Consider the following 14205-nt stretch of genomic DNA (forward strand, 5'->3'; position numbering starts at 1 on the left):
AACATCCAGGATTATGAAGATGGAAAACAAAAGATGTGAAAACTTTTTATGAGGCAGGATTTCAGTGCTAAAATATGGAATGATCCACGTAAGCTCTTTGGCAGCCTTGGTTAAATAAGAGTTTTATCAACAAACCACTTAAATGTCTGGTTCATATGACAGTTTTGAAAGTTAAAGTAACAATAATGAAAAAAAAAAAAAGAGTAGTTAAACATTGAAATGGCTACAATTCAGACTAATTCAGACTGGCTCACACATTTAGTGAGGCATCTTTTTTTCTGACAGAAAAGAATAACCCATGTTTTAGCACACGGGTTAGAAACCCAACATCAGGAGGATCAGCCTAAACTTAGGTTGATCCTGTCTTCATGCCTTTCAGGATTTGTGTCATCTGCATGTTTTTATCATAATATAAATGCTAAACTGATATTAAACATACAATATTTTACTTCTTTTAGCAGATTTTTTTCTTGATTGATAAATTCTGGTCATATGCATCGTAGTATATTTATCAATTACTTTAGAAGGTGTTTACTTCTAGCATTTATAGTTCCTTTGTTTGCAAATCAAATCTCTTGGTTTTGAAATACAGAACATAAAGTGTACCACCTTATTTGCCTTTTCTTCAAGTTCAGCCCCTGAATTGCAGCAGTCCCCAGGAAATAATTGTTTTTGTTATGGTTGCTATAGCATTAGAATTGTAATAAGCTCCCCGCAGCCTGCTGAGTACTAGGTTTACACAGGGAGGATGTAAAAAAGAATGGAAGTCTTCTAGTTTTATACAAAGAGTATAAGACAGTGATAAAAAATAAATATATAGAAATACCATTACTCTGAAATAATTCATCCATCAAAAATATTTTTTTTTTCTCTCACTATTACCTACTTCTCCCAAAACGGATGTAGTTCTAGGATAAAGCCAAGTAAAACACAGAGTTTCAGACCCCAAATATGTGAACAAATATCAGGCTAAAATCATTTGCTATCCTAATCCCCTTTTTTCTTCATGTATCAGAAATTTCGTGATGGCTACAACCAGTGTACTTTAGGGACTGATCCCAAAGTGTTGCTTGCATAAGAAAGTAAGTCATTTCTTCCTGTGCAAAGCATGAGCAAATGCTTCAGAAGCAGGAGATTTTCTCTGCTGAGTGGAAGATTGTATTTGTCTGTGCATGCCTCCACTTTTGCAGTTCCCTCATATGCAGGTAATGTGACTTCCAGACACCTGCATTATAGGCTATCTAGTGAATGATTTCAGGTAATGAAATAGCCCCTCCAGGAACCTAACACCTCCAATTACTGAAGAGGGAATAAAAATTGACTATTAAGTCATTAAAAGAGGTTGTCATTTTCTTCTCTTGCTTGAATTGCCTGACATGGCACCCTAAATCCCAAATAAATCTTCTGGGTATTTATAGGAAAAAAAAAAGTTATTAAACAGATTTAAAAATTAATACTTTAAAATGTCAGTGCGCTTTTAATAGCTAATGCCTAAGTAAGTACAATGCTAATAATGAATAAACAAGACAATTGGAAAGGCCAATTTTGGCTTTAGAGCTTCATTACATAGACAAGCCAAAATAGTTCGAAGACACATCTGTATTGCTACCAACTTGCCTCTTAAGGACTTTTAATCAGTGTGAAGACATTGATCTTTGAAAATAAACACTCAGATTATTTGCATCATCATGCAACATACACTTGGGGAAAGAATTGGAATTTATATTGTACCAGGGGGACACTGTTTAACATTTGGAGGAAAAGAATGTGTACTGTGCTACTTCTATACACACATGAGTGTCTACTTATACTATTGTAAATGTTTTTGATGGATCACACCTGGGAGATGTATGTGAAATTATGGCTTGCTCCCTGCTGCTTTGAAGGCAGCTTGCTTCAGCTTGCTTTGTCTCAGAGAGGAGGGAGCCATTGCAAAAGGAATGGAAAACTTGGAGTGGAGCACAAAACAGCCATTTCCAAAAGCCTATAGATAAAGGAGAGCTGTCAAAAAATAGCAGGTGTAGAAATGGCCCAGCATGAGCAGAGAGGGCTTTGCAGCGAGGGTAGAGCTGAAAGGCTCACGCCGCCCACACTCTGTGGCTTTGTGGGTTTGCAACTCCCTTTTAATATTTGTGTTGGCTTGAGGCTGCATTAATTATGCTAAGCATCTTCATTTATTTATTCATTCCTGAGGCAAAAAATGACCTCAAAGTTGCTTATAATTCTTGCTGGTACTTAAAGAGGTGTAAATTCTGTGGTAGGGCAGCTTGGGCTGCTCATCTTGGGGAGGAAAGCGAGGAGGAGCACATGTCTTCTCAGGAGCAGACAGCTATGTTGGCAGGTCTTGGGTGGTCTGTCCTGGGGGAAACCCTGGTCTGTAGAGACCTTATTTCCTGAGGGGAATCATGAAATACAGGACACTTCCAATCTTTTGCCCTTTCATTTCTTCCTAAACCTTGAAGTCACAAAGTGCCTCTTTGCCAGGGCAGCGGGTAGACACCAGGAAAGAAGCCACAAGCAATACCAATGCTTTTCTTTCTCTTTCCTCTTCCTCTCACCTGCCCATCTCAGTGCATTAGGAGGGAGGACAGGCTCAGCCTCCCAGCAGTACTAGCCATGGGTAATCTGCAGAGATCACAGGTTAGTGCCCAACTCTCAGCATCAGCCAGGAGGCACGAAGCAGCAGTCCAATTGCTGGGATGACTCCAGAAGTGACAGCAAGGACCACAGGGTGTGCAGGATGTCTCCCTGTATTTGGTGAGCTTCCAGCATGTTCAGCTAGGCTGCTTTGGATTCAGGGTATTGGTTACTGCTGGCCAAACTCAAAGTACCAAGATCCTGCCAAGGAGCTTGTACATCCTGCACACAGCCTCTTGTGGGGTCCCCCGAACTCTTCCAGTTGTCTATCATGAAGCAAAAGTCTCACTGTCCCACACCAAATATGTAGCTTAATTGGCTCATGCTGAGATCCTTGGACAACAAGGTTACTCATTTGTGCACTATCCTTTAAAACTATCTTTTTTTCTCTCTCTTTTGGTCTGTTTTGTAGAATGAAGTCCAGAATCTGAGTGTTGTCGATGACCAGGACAGCTAGGTATCTGACTAGTGAGAGTTAAAGCTTCAAATTAAGAGTCAGGTAAAAACATCATCTGAATGTGAAACATGAGAAAGCTGAGCTGCAGACCCAGCTATACAGGACATCCTGATGTAGTGAATTTTCAATGTTTGGAGGAGGTCCAGTGTGTCTAAAGCTCGCCAGCATGAAACAGGAGAAGCCCTGGTGGGACTGGCACTGTTGCAGAAGCAGCAGCACCTATAGACATTCACAACTGCCCACCATTCACAGCTGAACTGCTCTGTGCACTGGGTGGGTAAGGGGTTATTTCCTGGTGTGCCCATTAAGGACTGGGCATTCACAGCTTAATGTGTTCTGCACGTAAGCTCTAGGTACTTCTTTTCAGCTGGGAGGTTGTATCAAGGTTTCTCATATTGCTGTTTTATCCTCAGTGTGCCCATAAAGACATCAAACCTACGCCACTTTAAGCTGTTATTTAAAAGTGGATTTTTTTTTTTCCTACTGTATTCTCTGACACAGGACATGCAGAGGAGAAAAACAGCAGCTCAGGATCCTTGCTTCTTGATCCCTTAAGAGCAGTATTTGTTCAGCACATGAGGAAGAAATTGTATGTGTACTCAAAGATACCAGCATTTGCTTTACATGTAATGGAAAAAACAGGCATCTAAAGGACTTTTGCAACAGCTGGTATTTCATGCCAGGAAGAAGAAAAACATCTTCACACATGGCTCAATTTAGGAGAGTTTAGCATGGTCAGGTTGGCTGGTGAAGGTCAAAACTAAGACCAAACCAGATCAAAATGTTCATTCTTGAACAAAGCCCCTGTGAAGCTTAATATTGATTTAAGTTTAGACAAGTTGATCTTGGTTAGGGACTGCACTAGTTGTCCTTAGGTGATCCAGCTGCTTTAAAAGCTGCTTTAAAACCTCTGACTGTGGAATAAATTGTGCTGGCTTTAACATAATGATGATATTTTTTTCCCAGTTTTTATGGTTGAGGTAGTCAGTAGACAAGATAGTGCCTTTCAGAAATACGTTGTCAGACTATAGTGTGTGTCATAGAGCTTAGAAAGTGGTCACATACAAATGCTCAATATTACTAATTGGCTGGAGAATATCTGCCATGTACACTTGATGAAAACAGACAACAATGAGTAAAACAAATGGAAAAAACAAATGGTGTTCTCTACCTCAGCTCTTGGCAAACATGCGTCGCTTTTTGCAGAGGAAAGCATATTCAAACACAAAGATCTTAGGCAAACAGAGAACAAAGTTAAAGCCTTGGCAGCTTTTATTTTAAGAATGTTTGCTTTCATAATCAAGCAATTAGTGTGATTTAACAATGACCCACTATCTACACTAAAACACCAAAGCAGCAGTTGTTAGTAGAGAAACTGAGGTACACAGAGCCATGTTAATGGCAGCTTTATTTTAGCCAACAAAAATGCAAAGTCCAGGGTTGGTACGGAAATGAAACACTGACTCCTTCAAGCAGCATATTTCTGAGCCTATATGAACAATAGGCTGAATTTTCCAGTTCTGATGGCACTTTCCTTCTGTGAAACACAGGGGCTGAGCCCAGAGGGTTTTGCACATCCCTTATGCCCATGGTCATCAGGGGAATACTCAGGCTCAGAACATCTTGGTTAAGCCAAAGTTCCAAAAAGAGAAATGTAATAATCTGTGGTTCCATTTACTAAAGGCAAGTTCTTACTTTCCTTGTGAAGCACTTATTTCTTGGAGATACTCCTGTAAACCATATCATATAAGATTCCCTCCCAGCATCGGGATGGCTAGCATTGCCTATGTCTTTCTGAGACTGCAGTGTTGTTTTTCTCCCCATTGCCTATTGTTATTCTAATGTACTCATGTGATCTGACACCTGCTGATGAAGCAGTTACTGAACACTCATTGTCTCAAGGAGATGGGAATGAAAACGCAGAGGTGCATGCTGTTGATAATAAGGAAAGTTTAAAAAGGTCAAACAAGTATCTTTGTGGAGCCACCGTGCGGATTATGATTCTGGTTGTATCAGACTAGTTGTGGTTTTAAAAGGAGAAAGTGGCCCTTATCTTGGACCAGCTGTTCTGCATTTGATAACAATATATTGTGGGTGGGGGTTATGGCCTGCAAGTAGGCAATTTTTGGTTACTGCTCTATTTTTTGAAGTTTTCACTGAACCCATCTATTGGGTCAGAGAAGCAGAGAATTATTATATGCAGAACAGTCAAAGAAGTGTTTTCCAAAGTACTGACATTACTAGTGTTTAAAAACACCTTCCCAGCAAAGCACATAAAGTAGCAATGAAGTGGACCTGACGATGGCATCCATACCTTTAAATTAAAACAGAGAGGACAGTTCTCAGGCCATGACATCAGCCGAAGCAAAGCTCCCACCCTGGGCCACCAAGCTGCTCTGGATCTGCTTGGGGGCAGCTACTTGCACTGGCTGAAAACATACCAGCAGTGAGTTGAGCAGCCTGACAGTGTTGGCCACAGAGCTCCAGCACACGGAAATATTCTCCTTTTGATTGAGGAGAATTTGGCCTTAGATGTCTCCATTCCTCTCCCTTACTATTCTGCTGCAACAATTGAATGCAAACACCACTGGTAGATGTGGAAAAGTTTTTTTTTTTTTCTCTCAGCTCTTCCAGTTGCAGCATTCCTCCATAAATTTACCACAAATTCCCTTCATATTCCAGTTTTGAACTTGTTTTCTGGTGCAGGTGGCATACCTTCTTTAAAACACCACTGCAGAATTCCTGGCACTGTGGGTTTCCCAGCTGGCTCCCTTTGAAAAGACTTCTATAAATGGCATAGGGTCATAAATACTGGTGCCTGAGGGAATGGTGCAGCTTAGATGCTCAGGTCAGTTAGTCTGGGTAGCTGCAGGGACTGGTGGTGGGATGCAGTGCTTCTCGTGCATGGGTAACCACCTCAGGGATGGGTGCCAGCATGTTGAATTAAATAAACTGATGCATGTCTGCTGAACAGATTTATTAAGTAAATGTGAGTGCTGCAGCCATGCAAAACATCTGTAGCATGACAAGAAACATAAAACACCATTTTATGTGCTATGCCACTAGCTTTATTTCCATTTGCATGGTGTATTAAAAGAGGAGATGACAGTTGGCTTCAGTTGCCTCCATGCACACTCCTCATTAAGACAGAGACCCCTGGGAATCAAAGATCACTCCTCTGGAAGGAGATACGCTCTGCTGTAATGCTGCACTTGGCAAGGGGAGCTTGATCCTTTGCTAACGTGCCAATGTGCCATGGAGGTATGGGCACCGCAGAGGCAGAGGAGCTGCAGCTCCCCTCCAGGCACATCCCTCCTAGTTGCAGCCTGGGCTCTGGCTTGGTGCTGTAGGTGAGGGGAGAGCACTTCTGATTTCTGGCACGGTGTCTCTGGTCTCTGGTGGCTGGAGTTTTTGGGAAGCCCTGGGTTAGAAGCCAGGTATGTATGACACAGGCATACTCCCTGACCTTGTGCTGTGTGACTTGGGACCCAGGTCTCACCTTCAGCAGCTCTCTGCCCCAATGCACTGGTGAGCAGCCAAGAGGAGAGGTGCAGTGACGCTGCACAGCGAGGGTTCAACACCAGCTGTTCTGCTTTGGGGATGACTTGACTTTGGAGCAGAAGTGAGAGAAAGGAAAAAAAAAAGGCCAAAAAAAAAAAAAAGCTGTCAGAGGTGGAGCCCCATGCAGCACATCGCAGCGCTGCAGCAGCACAGTGACTCAGCAAAACCTCCCCAGCAGAGCACAACTCAGCACCCCAGCAGGCACAGCGGGGGTTTTGCCCAGCAGAGAGCCACTGCCTGCCCTCTCCTTCCAGCCCAGCTCTCAGCAGATGTCCCGACTCCCACAGGTGGTCACTGGTGTTGGTGACGGCAGTGGTTTTATTTACCAGGGCACCAGAATATCACCCCCTTTTCCCAGTTCGCCATCTCTGTACACAGGTATTTGGGTGCCGATGTGACCTACAGCAAGCAGCCTGTGCTCTGCCCACATCTCCTGCACACGCTTTGCACAGGAAATGCAGACACAATGCTCAGGAACTGTGGCTACATACATATGTCTTGCGCCTTCAAAAATTATTATTTTTCTTTGTTTTCTCATACCTTTTTTAAAGGCAAACAGAAGGGCTGTACATAGGCAAGGCACCTCAGAACCTCTTGAAGCAATAGCCCAGCATGGCAGCACAAGCTCCAGAGTTTAGTGAGCTGGAGACGTGACATTTATCACCCTGTGAAGTGTGGAAAAACCAAACCCAACCAAACCAAGCCTCAGGGAGACAGCTAGCCTCTTCTCTTTTCTAAATAAAAACTGAAGATCTCTTATTTACATTTTCAAGGAATGAAATGAAAAACAAAGAGAGAGAGGAATGCTTGTTTTTCACACAGCACATTGACAGTGACATCTGGCTTTTTTGGCTTTTTGTTTCTGAGAGTTTGTGGATGACAACGCTTTGTTCAGGAGACCCGAGCCAGGAACCTGACCAAGCTCCATATCCCAGAGACAGCAGCTTTCTGTGTGGTGCTGCAGCAGATCACATCTGGCTGGGACTGAGCATTCCAGAAACACATAGAAACTAAAAAGGTAAAAGACAAGTGAGATTTCAAACCTTGAGGGCCTGATCCTGAACTTGGGCATGTAGAGAGAAGGGGGTTAGGTATTTATCCAGAGCAGTTTCCCTGTTGCTTTGTGTCCAAGCACATCGAGACACCTGGCTCGCTGCAGCCAACAGAGGGGCTCACAGAGCGAGGAGACCTGCATGAGCAGGCTGCAGGCATGGTGCTGTTCTGTTTGCAGCCCAGTGGATGCTCCAGAAGCTTTGGCAAAGCAATCAGGAGCTGCTCTCTTCCCATCCCAAAATTTTGACTAAACCATCCTGGTGGGGCAGAGTTCAGCACAGGATCATTGTGCAGCACACCACTGCCATCACAAAATACTCCATCACGGGTGGCCATCTCATCTGTCCTTGCAGACCACTCTTGGACATCTCAGAACATCAGCCCTGCAGCATGGGCTTTGCATTTTTGTGTAGGTTTTTGACAGAGAAATGGATCAGGGTGGTCGAATGCAGTTAAAGCATTATGCCAGACCCCGGAGCAGGGAAACATTAATTCATGTGTTTACATCTCACCCTGTGCAGAGTGACACTTCAGCCTGGCCTCACATGCAGCCCTGCACCTAGATGTTTTCCTGTGCCAAGATATTATTGATATATTCTGTGTGGAATCAGCAGGGAAAGCATAGAAAAACTTTTTAAAATCAAAGAGTCAAACTTGCTCTTTAAAACCAAAGAGTCAATTTTTTTTTTTTTTTTTTATGGTTGTTATTTTTGTTTTGTTATTCTTCTGATATTTTTGTGTTAACTTTTATTACTTTGACCTCTGTGCCGTATTCTTCTTGCTCCAATACATATTCACAGTGCTTTCATTCTGTACCCTCCGTTTGTAAGTACCTTACACACGGTAGCATACAGGTGTTCTTTAAAAGGCTTCGTGCAATTTCAGAACATGTAAAAGGATAGAAAAAAGCAGACTACATGTGCCCTAGTAACTCGTTGGATGCACTGGGCCATCATTATGCAATTGTTCTGTGTGCAGCCTGGCTTGTACAGTTCCTGTGCCTCTCTGCTCAGGTACAAGCTGTTACTGCTGCCGAGAGCACCCCGCGTCAGTGGAAAGTCACCGGGTTAGAGTGTGCTCACACATGCCTAGTGCCAGAACCAGACTAAGCAAATAGCATCCTTTTCTATCCCTCAGCCCCGCGTTTCTACCTCCATGTCTTCCCCTTTTTAATAATTGTGGTTGTTTCATGGGGCAGCTGGCTAAATAACAGCCCCACTACAACACCTCCTCCCCAAAATTACCTTGTCAGATGAATTACTTTGCTGCACTGTGTGAACTCTGTGTGCAACTTGGCTCCTGGTTTAAATCATTTCTGAAATAACCCTGGCTGAATTCACACTGAAAATTATTAAATGTGCTCATGCAGTTCTGTGTGGCATTCTCCAGACTTGCTAACAGTAAGTTTTTTATGCTAATCCTGCTCTGTGTGGGAGTATTGTGACTTGGGAAGTCAAAACAAAAGCTTAGCTAGAAGGAGAACAACAAATATGTGTCTCAGAATGTTGCCTGCATGTGTGCCACCATGTGTAACAACCATAATTTTTTTCCTCTAATAATTCCACAGATTCCATTTTGACAAACCAGAAAGAGCTAGAAATTGGTGACAAGTCTGCATTTTGCACAGCTGGAGAACAAGATTCACAGCCACTCCATTTCCTGCTGACAACAACTCAAAACTACACGAAAAGAAAAAGGAAAAGGAAAAGGAAAAAGAAAAAGAAAAAGAAAAAGAAAAAGAAAAAGAAAAAGAAAAAGAAAAAGAAAAAGAAAAAGAAAAAGAAAAAGAAAAAGAAAAAGAAAAAGAAAAAGAAAAAGAAAAAGAAAAAGAAAAGTAAGAGAAATGGAATATATATTTTTTTTGGCCTATGTTGGAAATGCAGACTCTTCTTAGCTATCATTGTGTTGTATTATATTATATAATTTCTCTAGCAGCATTACAGCAGTGATAGTGCAAGAGAGAAAAGTCAAAACCTAGAAAAGGAGTTTTAGTTAAAAATGCAGGTTTGTATTTGATTTGCATTTCTGAAACACCTTTTCAAAAAGCACACAGGCAAATGGTGCTGAATAAGGGATTTCTATGTCAGAAGCACAGTTCTCTTATCTGCCACTGAAGTGTTAAGGGTTCAAAAAGATTACCCTTTCTTTTTCCCCAGTGTTCCTGAAAAAAAAAAAAAAGAAAGAAAAAAAAAAAAGCCATATTTGGAAACCCAAACAGGTTTTCTGAAAGAGGGATAATCATATGAGATATCATAATATTCCTGCAAGGGCTGTCACATAGAGATTAATAGATTTCTATGCAGTTTCACTTCCAGTGTTTGCAATACAGACACTGAAGCTGTACATATGGGATAGATATAAGAATGGCTAAATCTGGCACTGCAAGATTCTCAACAAAAGGCCAGGCCCCGAATTATTTCTGCGATCTCACACATCCATTTACGTCCATTTTCCCTAAGGGCAACTTAAGTCTGTGTAGAGGAAGAACAGAAGACACTGGTCTGCCTGAAAACGACACGGACCGCACCAAAGCATTTTCTGACGTTTTAGTTTCTCAGGTTAGGGGCTGCCTTGCCTCCGATAGGCAGCATGCTGTGATGGGGTGTGCAGCAGCACGCTGCTACAGGAGCCGATCCTGAAGCAGATGTTGCTGCCTGGAAAACATTCTCGTCTGCGTTTTTTTTTTTTTTTTTTTTTTTTTTTTTTTTATGGAACCAGATCACTAAACTTGCAAAGAAATTTGCAAGAGATAATTCATGGGATAATAGAGGTAATTGATGGCTGTTCTGGGACCATTAAACCCTTTTCATTTACTACACTATAGGCAAGATTTTTAACTCCTCTTCAGATGTGCAAAGCCAATTCAATGACATACTGAGTCACTAATTGCCTTTAAAGTTTCATTAAAAACAGATGCCTTGCTAAAGAGCAAATATTAGTCACAGTCTGATCAAGGTGCAGCTAGAGTTCTGAGCACGGGCCGATAACACAGCTAATGATGTGGAAAACAGCTGCTAATGCCGGCATGGCATTCTCCTCTGCGCAGCTACAATTAATATTGATAAACGCAAAGTGCCTCGTGGAAATGCATCCTGTTGGCTGTGTAATCAGAATACTGATGGAGAAAAAAAAAAAAAAAAAAAAAAAAAACGTGAACCACGGATACAGTGTTCATTTTCTTCTTTCCTGCTTCTAATATGCAGTGATGAAGCTGGTGTAGTGTCTGCCAGGGGCACATTCTCATGTGCTTGCTTTTTAAAATTTGTAAGGTATTTTAATTTAAGCAATATTCTACAAAACTAATAATGAAAAGTAATAAGATGCCAGATCTGTCATAATCAAAACTTCCCTTGTTATGCTATTGTGTGTTTTGCTTTTTCTCTCTTTATGCTCACTCTGTATAATGAAGTACTTCAGGTAATACATTTCCAGCAGTTTAATTGCTTCCACAGAACACAGACTTTCTAGAATGATTTTATGCAAGAAAGCTCATGGCCTTAACTGTTTGACATGGGCTTATTTCAGCCTAGTGTGTTCTGGTGCAGCTAGGTAGCACATTCACAAGTTATGTGAAAGTGAGAATATCATCACATCAGATAATGCAAAGTACTGAAAATGTTTTGTTGTTGTTGTTGTTGTTTGTTTGTTTGTTTTTTAGGAGGGCTGGGATGGGACCCATGACACGTGCCGCAGGGCAGGTGAATTTGAAGTACTTGTATGTTCTTGGAAAATGATAAAACTGCTAACTCCGGATACCTTAATCTACATGATGCTGGTGTTAGGGGGATGGTTGGACCAGATGATCTTGGAGGTCTTTTACAACCTTAATGACTCTATGACTCTATGATTCTATGATTCTGCCTTATTCCCATTTTATTCAATCTGCTTTGCAATAGGTTTAGACTAAATCCAGTCTTCTGGAATGAAATGCAATGCAAAATAACTAATAAAACACAGTATAAACTGTAACTTCCCAGTATATTAGCTCTCCTGCAGTCACTACCTGTGTTTTCCATCTCAGAGAAACACAGGGAAACTTTCCCCACTGTATTACATTTAGTGAATACTGAAAGCACACGCACAGCTGATTTTGGAGAAGAGGAGATGTGCTGGATAGTCTCTCTCTGGTATATCAGAGGACAGTTTGTGTGCAGACATATTTGAAGAACAGTGCAGAGCAATAATTTAGTAGTAAATTGTGCATATGGGTCAGAGACAAGTTGCTGGGAAGGGACCATGAAGTGTAAGCATCTTCTCTATCCCATCAATCTTTTTTAAATTAATTAATTTATTATTTTTTAATAGCATAGAGAATAAATGGCTTGTAAAGAGTTTTGGCGAACTGTAGAGGCAGAATGTGTGATGCATCACTGCTGTCTGCTGCCAAGTGTTGTGCAATGTGTGGCCTTGGTATGGTCTGCGGGAAAACCCCTATTTGGTTTCTAAATAAAAATTATTTTAGTGCAAATTCTAGGCCTGTGAACACACACAGATTGCTCAAATGTTGCCCGACTCTTTTATGACAGTCTATAAATAAAATTCACAAGAACAGATTAGGAGATGTTCTTACAGGAACTCTTCATATGAGTTGAGTTCTCTACACCTCATATGAGCTACTAGAAGTCAGTGGTTTCTTTAGATCTGCTCTCCATACCTTTTCATGACAGAAATACTTTATGTTCCATGAAAAACTGATAATTTTTCTGTATCTCTGCATTCCACCACTCTCCTCATAGAGTGAAAACAGAGCCTTTTTTACCCTGAGTGTTGCAATGCTGCTAGTGCTCTGGTGGCTTCCTTGCACATTTTTCCTCATTTTGTGATTAATCTTCTGAAATAATTTGGGTTTTTATTTTTAAGATAGTAAGAACATTTAAAATGTCAGTATTTTTAAATTTTTATCTTGCTTTGGGAATTTGACCATGTTATGGTTTACTGAATACTGATACGTGCCAGTCTTTAGTAACAAGTGTTGATGCTATTTGCTGATCATGGAAAACGTGTTGCAACATACAATATTTTGCTTACACAACAGTTTGATTTAACTCCCAGATCCTTAGTAAACTTATTTATGGCATTTAGATTTAAGTCAGCAGTATTTATTTCCAAGAATATTTAAAAAATCTATATGTTAATTTTTTTTTTTTCATTTGGGAGGTTTGCCACAGTCTTTCCCTTTCATTTCCTGTAAGCATTGCTGACACTCACATTGGAGTTTCATGGTGTGCATTCCACTGTGAGACCCACCTGGCTGATGAGACTCATGTCTTTTCAAAGGGTAGCTATTTCTCTTGCTCATGACTGACAAGGTAAAAGTAAAAAAAGAAGAAAGAAATATCCTTTTTTTTTTTTTTTTTTTTTTTTTTTTTGTGTAGTATAAGCATATCCCTGTCAAATTCATAAGGCAATGCACACCATTTTTATATCTTGGGGTCAAAATTTTATTAGCAACTTATGTGTTGTTTTAATAGGCATTCATTTTCTGTGTATCAATATATCCCTTTTTTACTATAAGGAAACTGCCAGATAATATATACTGTTTATCAACATGAACAGCAATAAAACCCACTTATCCTCAAGAAGCTAATCTTTATTTGAATTTTTGACAATACAAACCAAACACAAACTCTACAGCTACTGCCTCATGGCCCTGTGTGGTTCACTATTATTTGTGCAAGTGACTTGTAAGAGAATGTGCACAGAAGAAAAATTACATCTGCTAGAAATCAATTCATAAGCTCGTGGATACTAGCATTTATGTTGGATAGTATAGATACGGGGGGAAAAAAAAAAAAAAAGTTATTCATCGTGTGCATTTCCACTGAAGTCAAAACCAGGTCAAGCCCAGTCATGAGCTTTCTGCCTTGGAAGCAAAGTGCTTTGAATTTACTGTTTTGGTGGAAAAAAATATCTAACTTTACATGTAGTTTTCTACTTGGAAAATCCCCATCTGCTTTTTCTTTACATCACTGTTCTACACAAATCAGAACTCAGCAATTCAATACAGAAGTTGGTGCAATTTGGATTCAAAAACTTCACACCATTTCGAAATCAGACCGCATCACTGCAATGTTTCGGTGTTTTTCAAGCAGCACAGCTAGCAGAGGCACTGCCTCATCCCCTCTCTCACCGGAACGAACAGGATTCCCATGTCTTTCTAGGTGCCGTGAAAGAAGTAATCACTCTGGGAATTAATTCATAGGAAGAAATGTGTGCCATGGTAACACAATACCTGTGCCGGGACTCTCAGGCAGGAAGCACGGGGGAAGACCATCCAATAGTGATTTGATGGAAATGAAGTATCTTAATGCAGTTGATTATGATATGAAATGAAAGTCTAAACACTGTATCTTCTCACTGAAATGAAGAGGAGGTTAAAAGTTAAAATCCAGAACACATGGTGGTAGTTTAAAGTTTTGTTCAAAATCTTTCCAAACTCTATCACCAACATCTAGAAGAAAGATCAGATTACACCCAGTAATAGGTTGGTGAAAGAA

General features: G+C 40.7%; 2 long non-coding RNA genes across 3 annotated transcripts; one reads left to right on the plus strand and one right to left on the minus strand.

The window, feature by feature from the left end:
- Nucleotides 1-6139: 6139 nt before the first annotated feature.
- On the minus strand, nucleotides 6140-6699 carry LOC311427192. The gene is made up of 2 exons (XR_014687249.1): nucleotides 6594-6699; nucleotides 6140-6496 (listed from the first exon to the last, which is right to left on the minus strand). It is a non-coding gene; the product is annotated as an uncharacterized lncRNA (long non-coding RNA).
- On the plus strand, nucleotides 6490-13541 carry LOC311427191. Of its 2 annotated transcripts, XR_014687248.1 has the most exons (3): nucleotides 6490-7673; nucleotides 9276-9542; nucleotides 11367-13541. It is a non-coding gene; the product is annotated as an uncharacterized lncRNA (long non-coding RNA). The 2 variants fall into 2 exon arrangements; XR_014687247.1 differs by having other exon boundaries at nucleotides 9276-13541.
- Nucleotides 13542-14205: the final 664 nt, after the last annotated feature.

Source organism: Aythya ferina, assembly GCF_964211825.1.
Source record: "Aythya ferina genome assembly, chromosome: Z".
Classification (NCBI taxonomy): domain Eukaryota; kingdom Metazoa; phylum Chordata; class Aves; order Anseriformes; family Anatidae; genus Aythya; species Aythya ferina.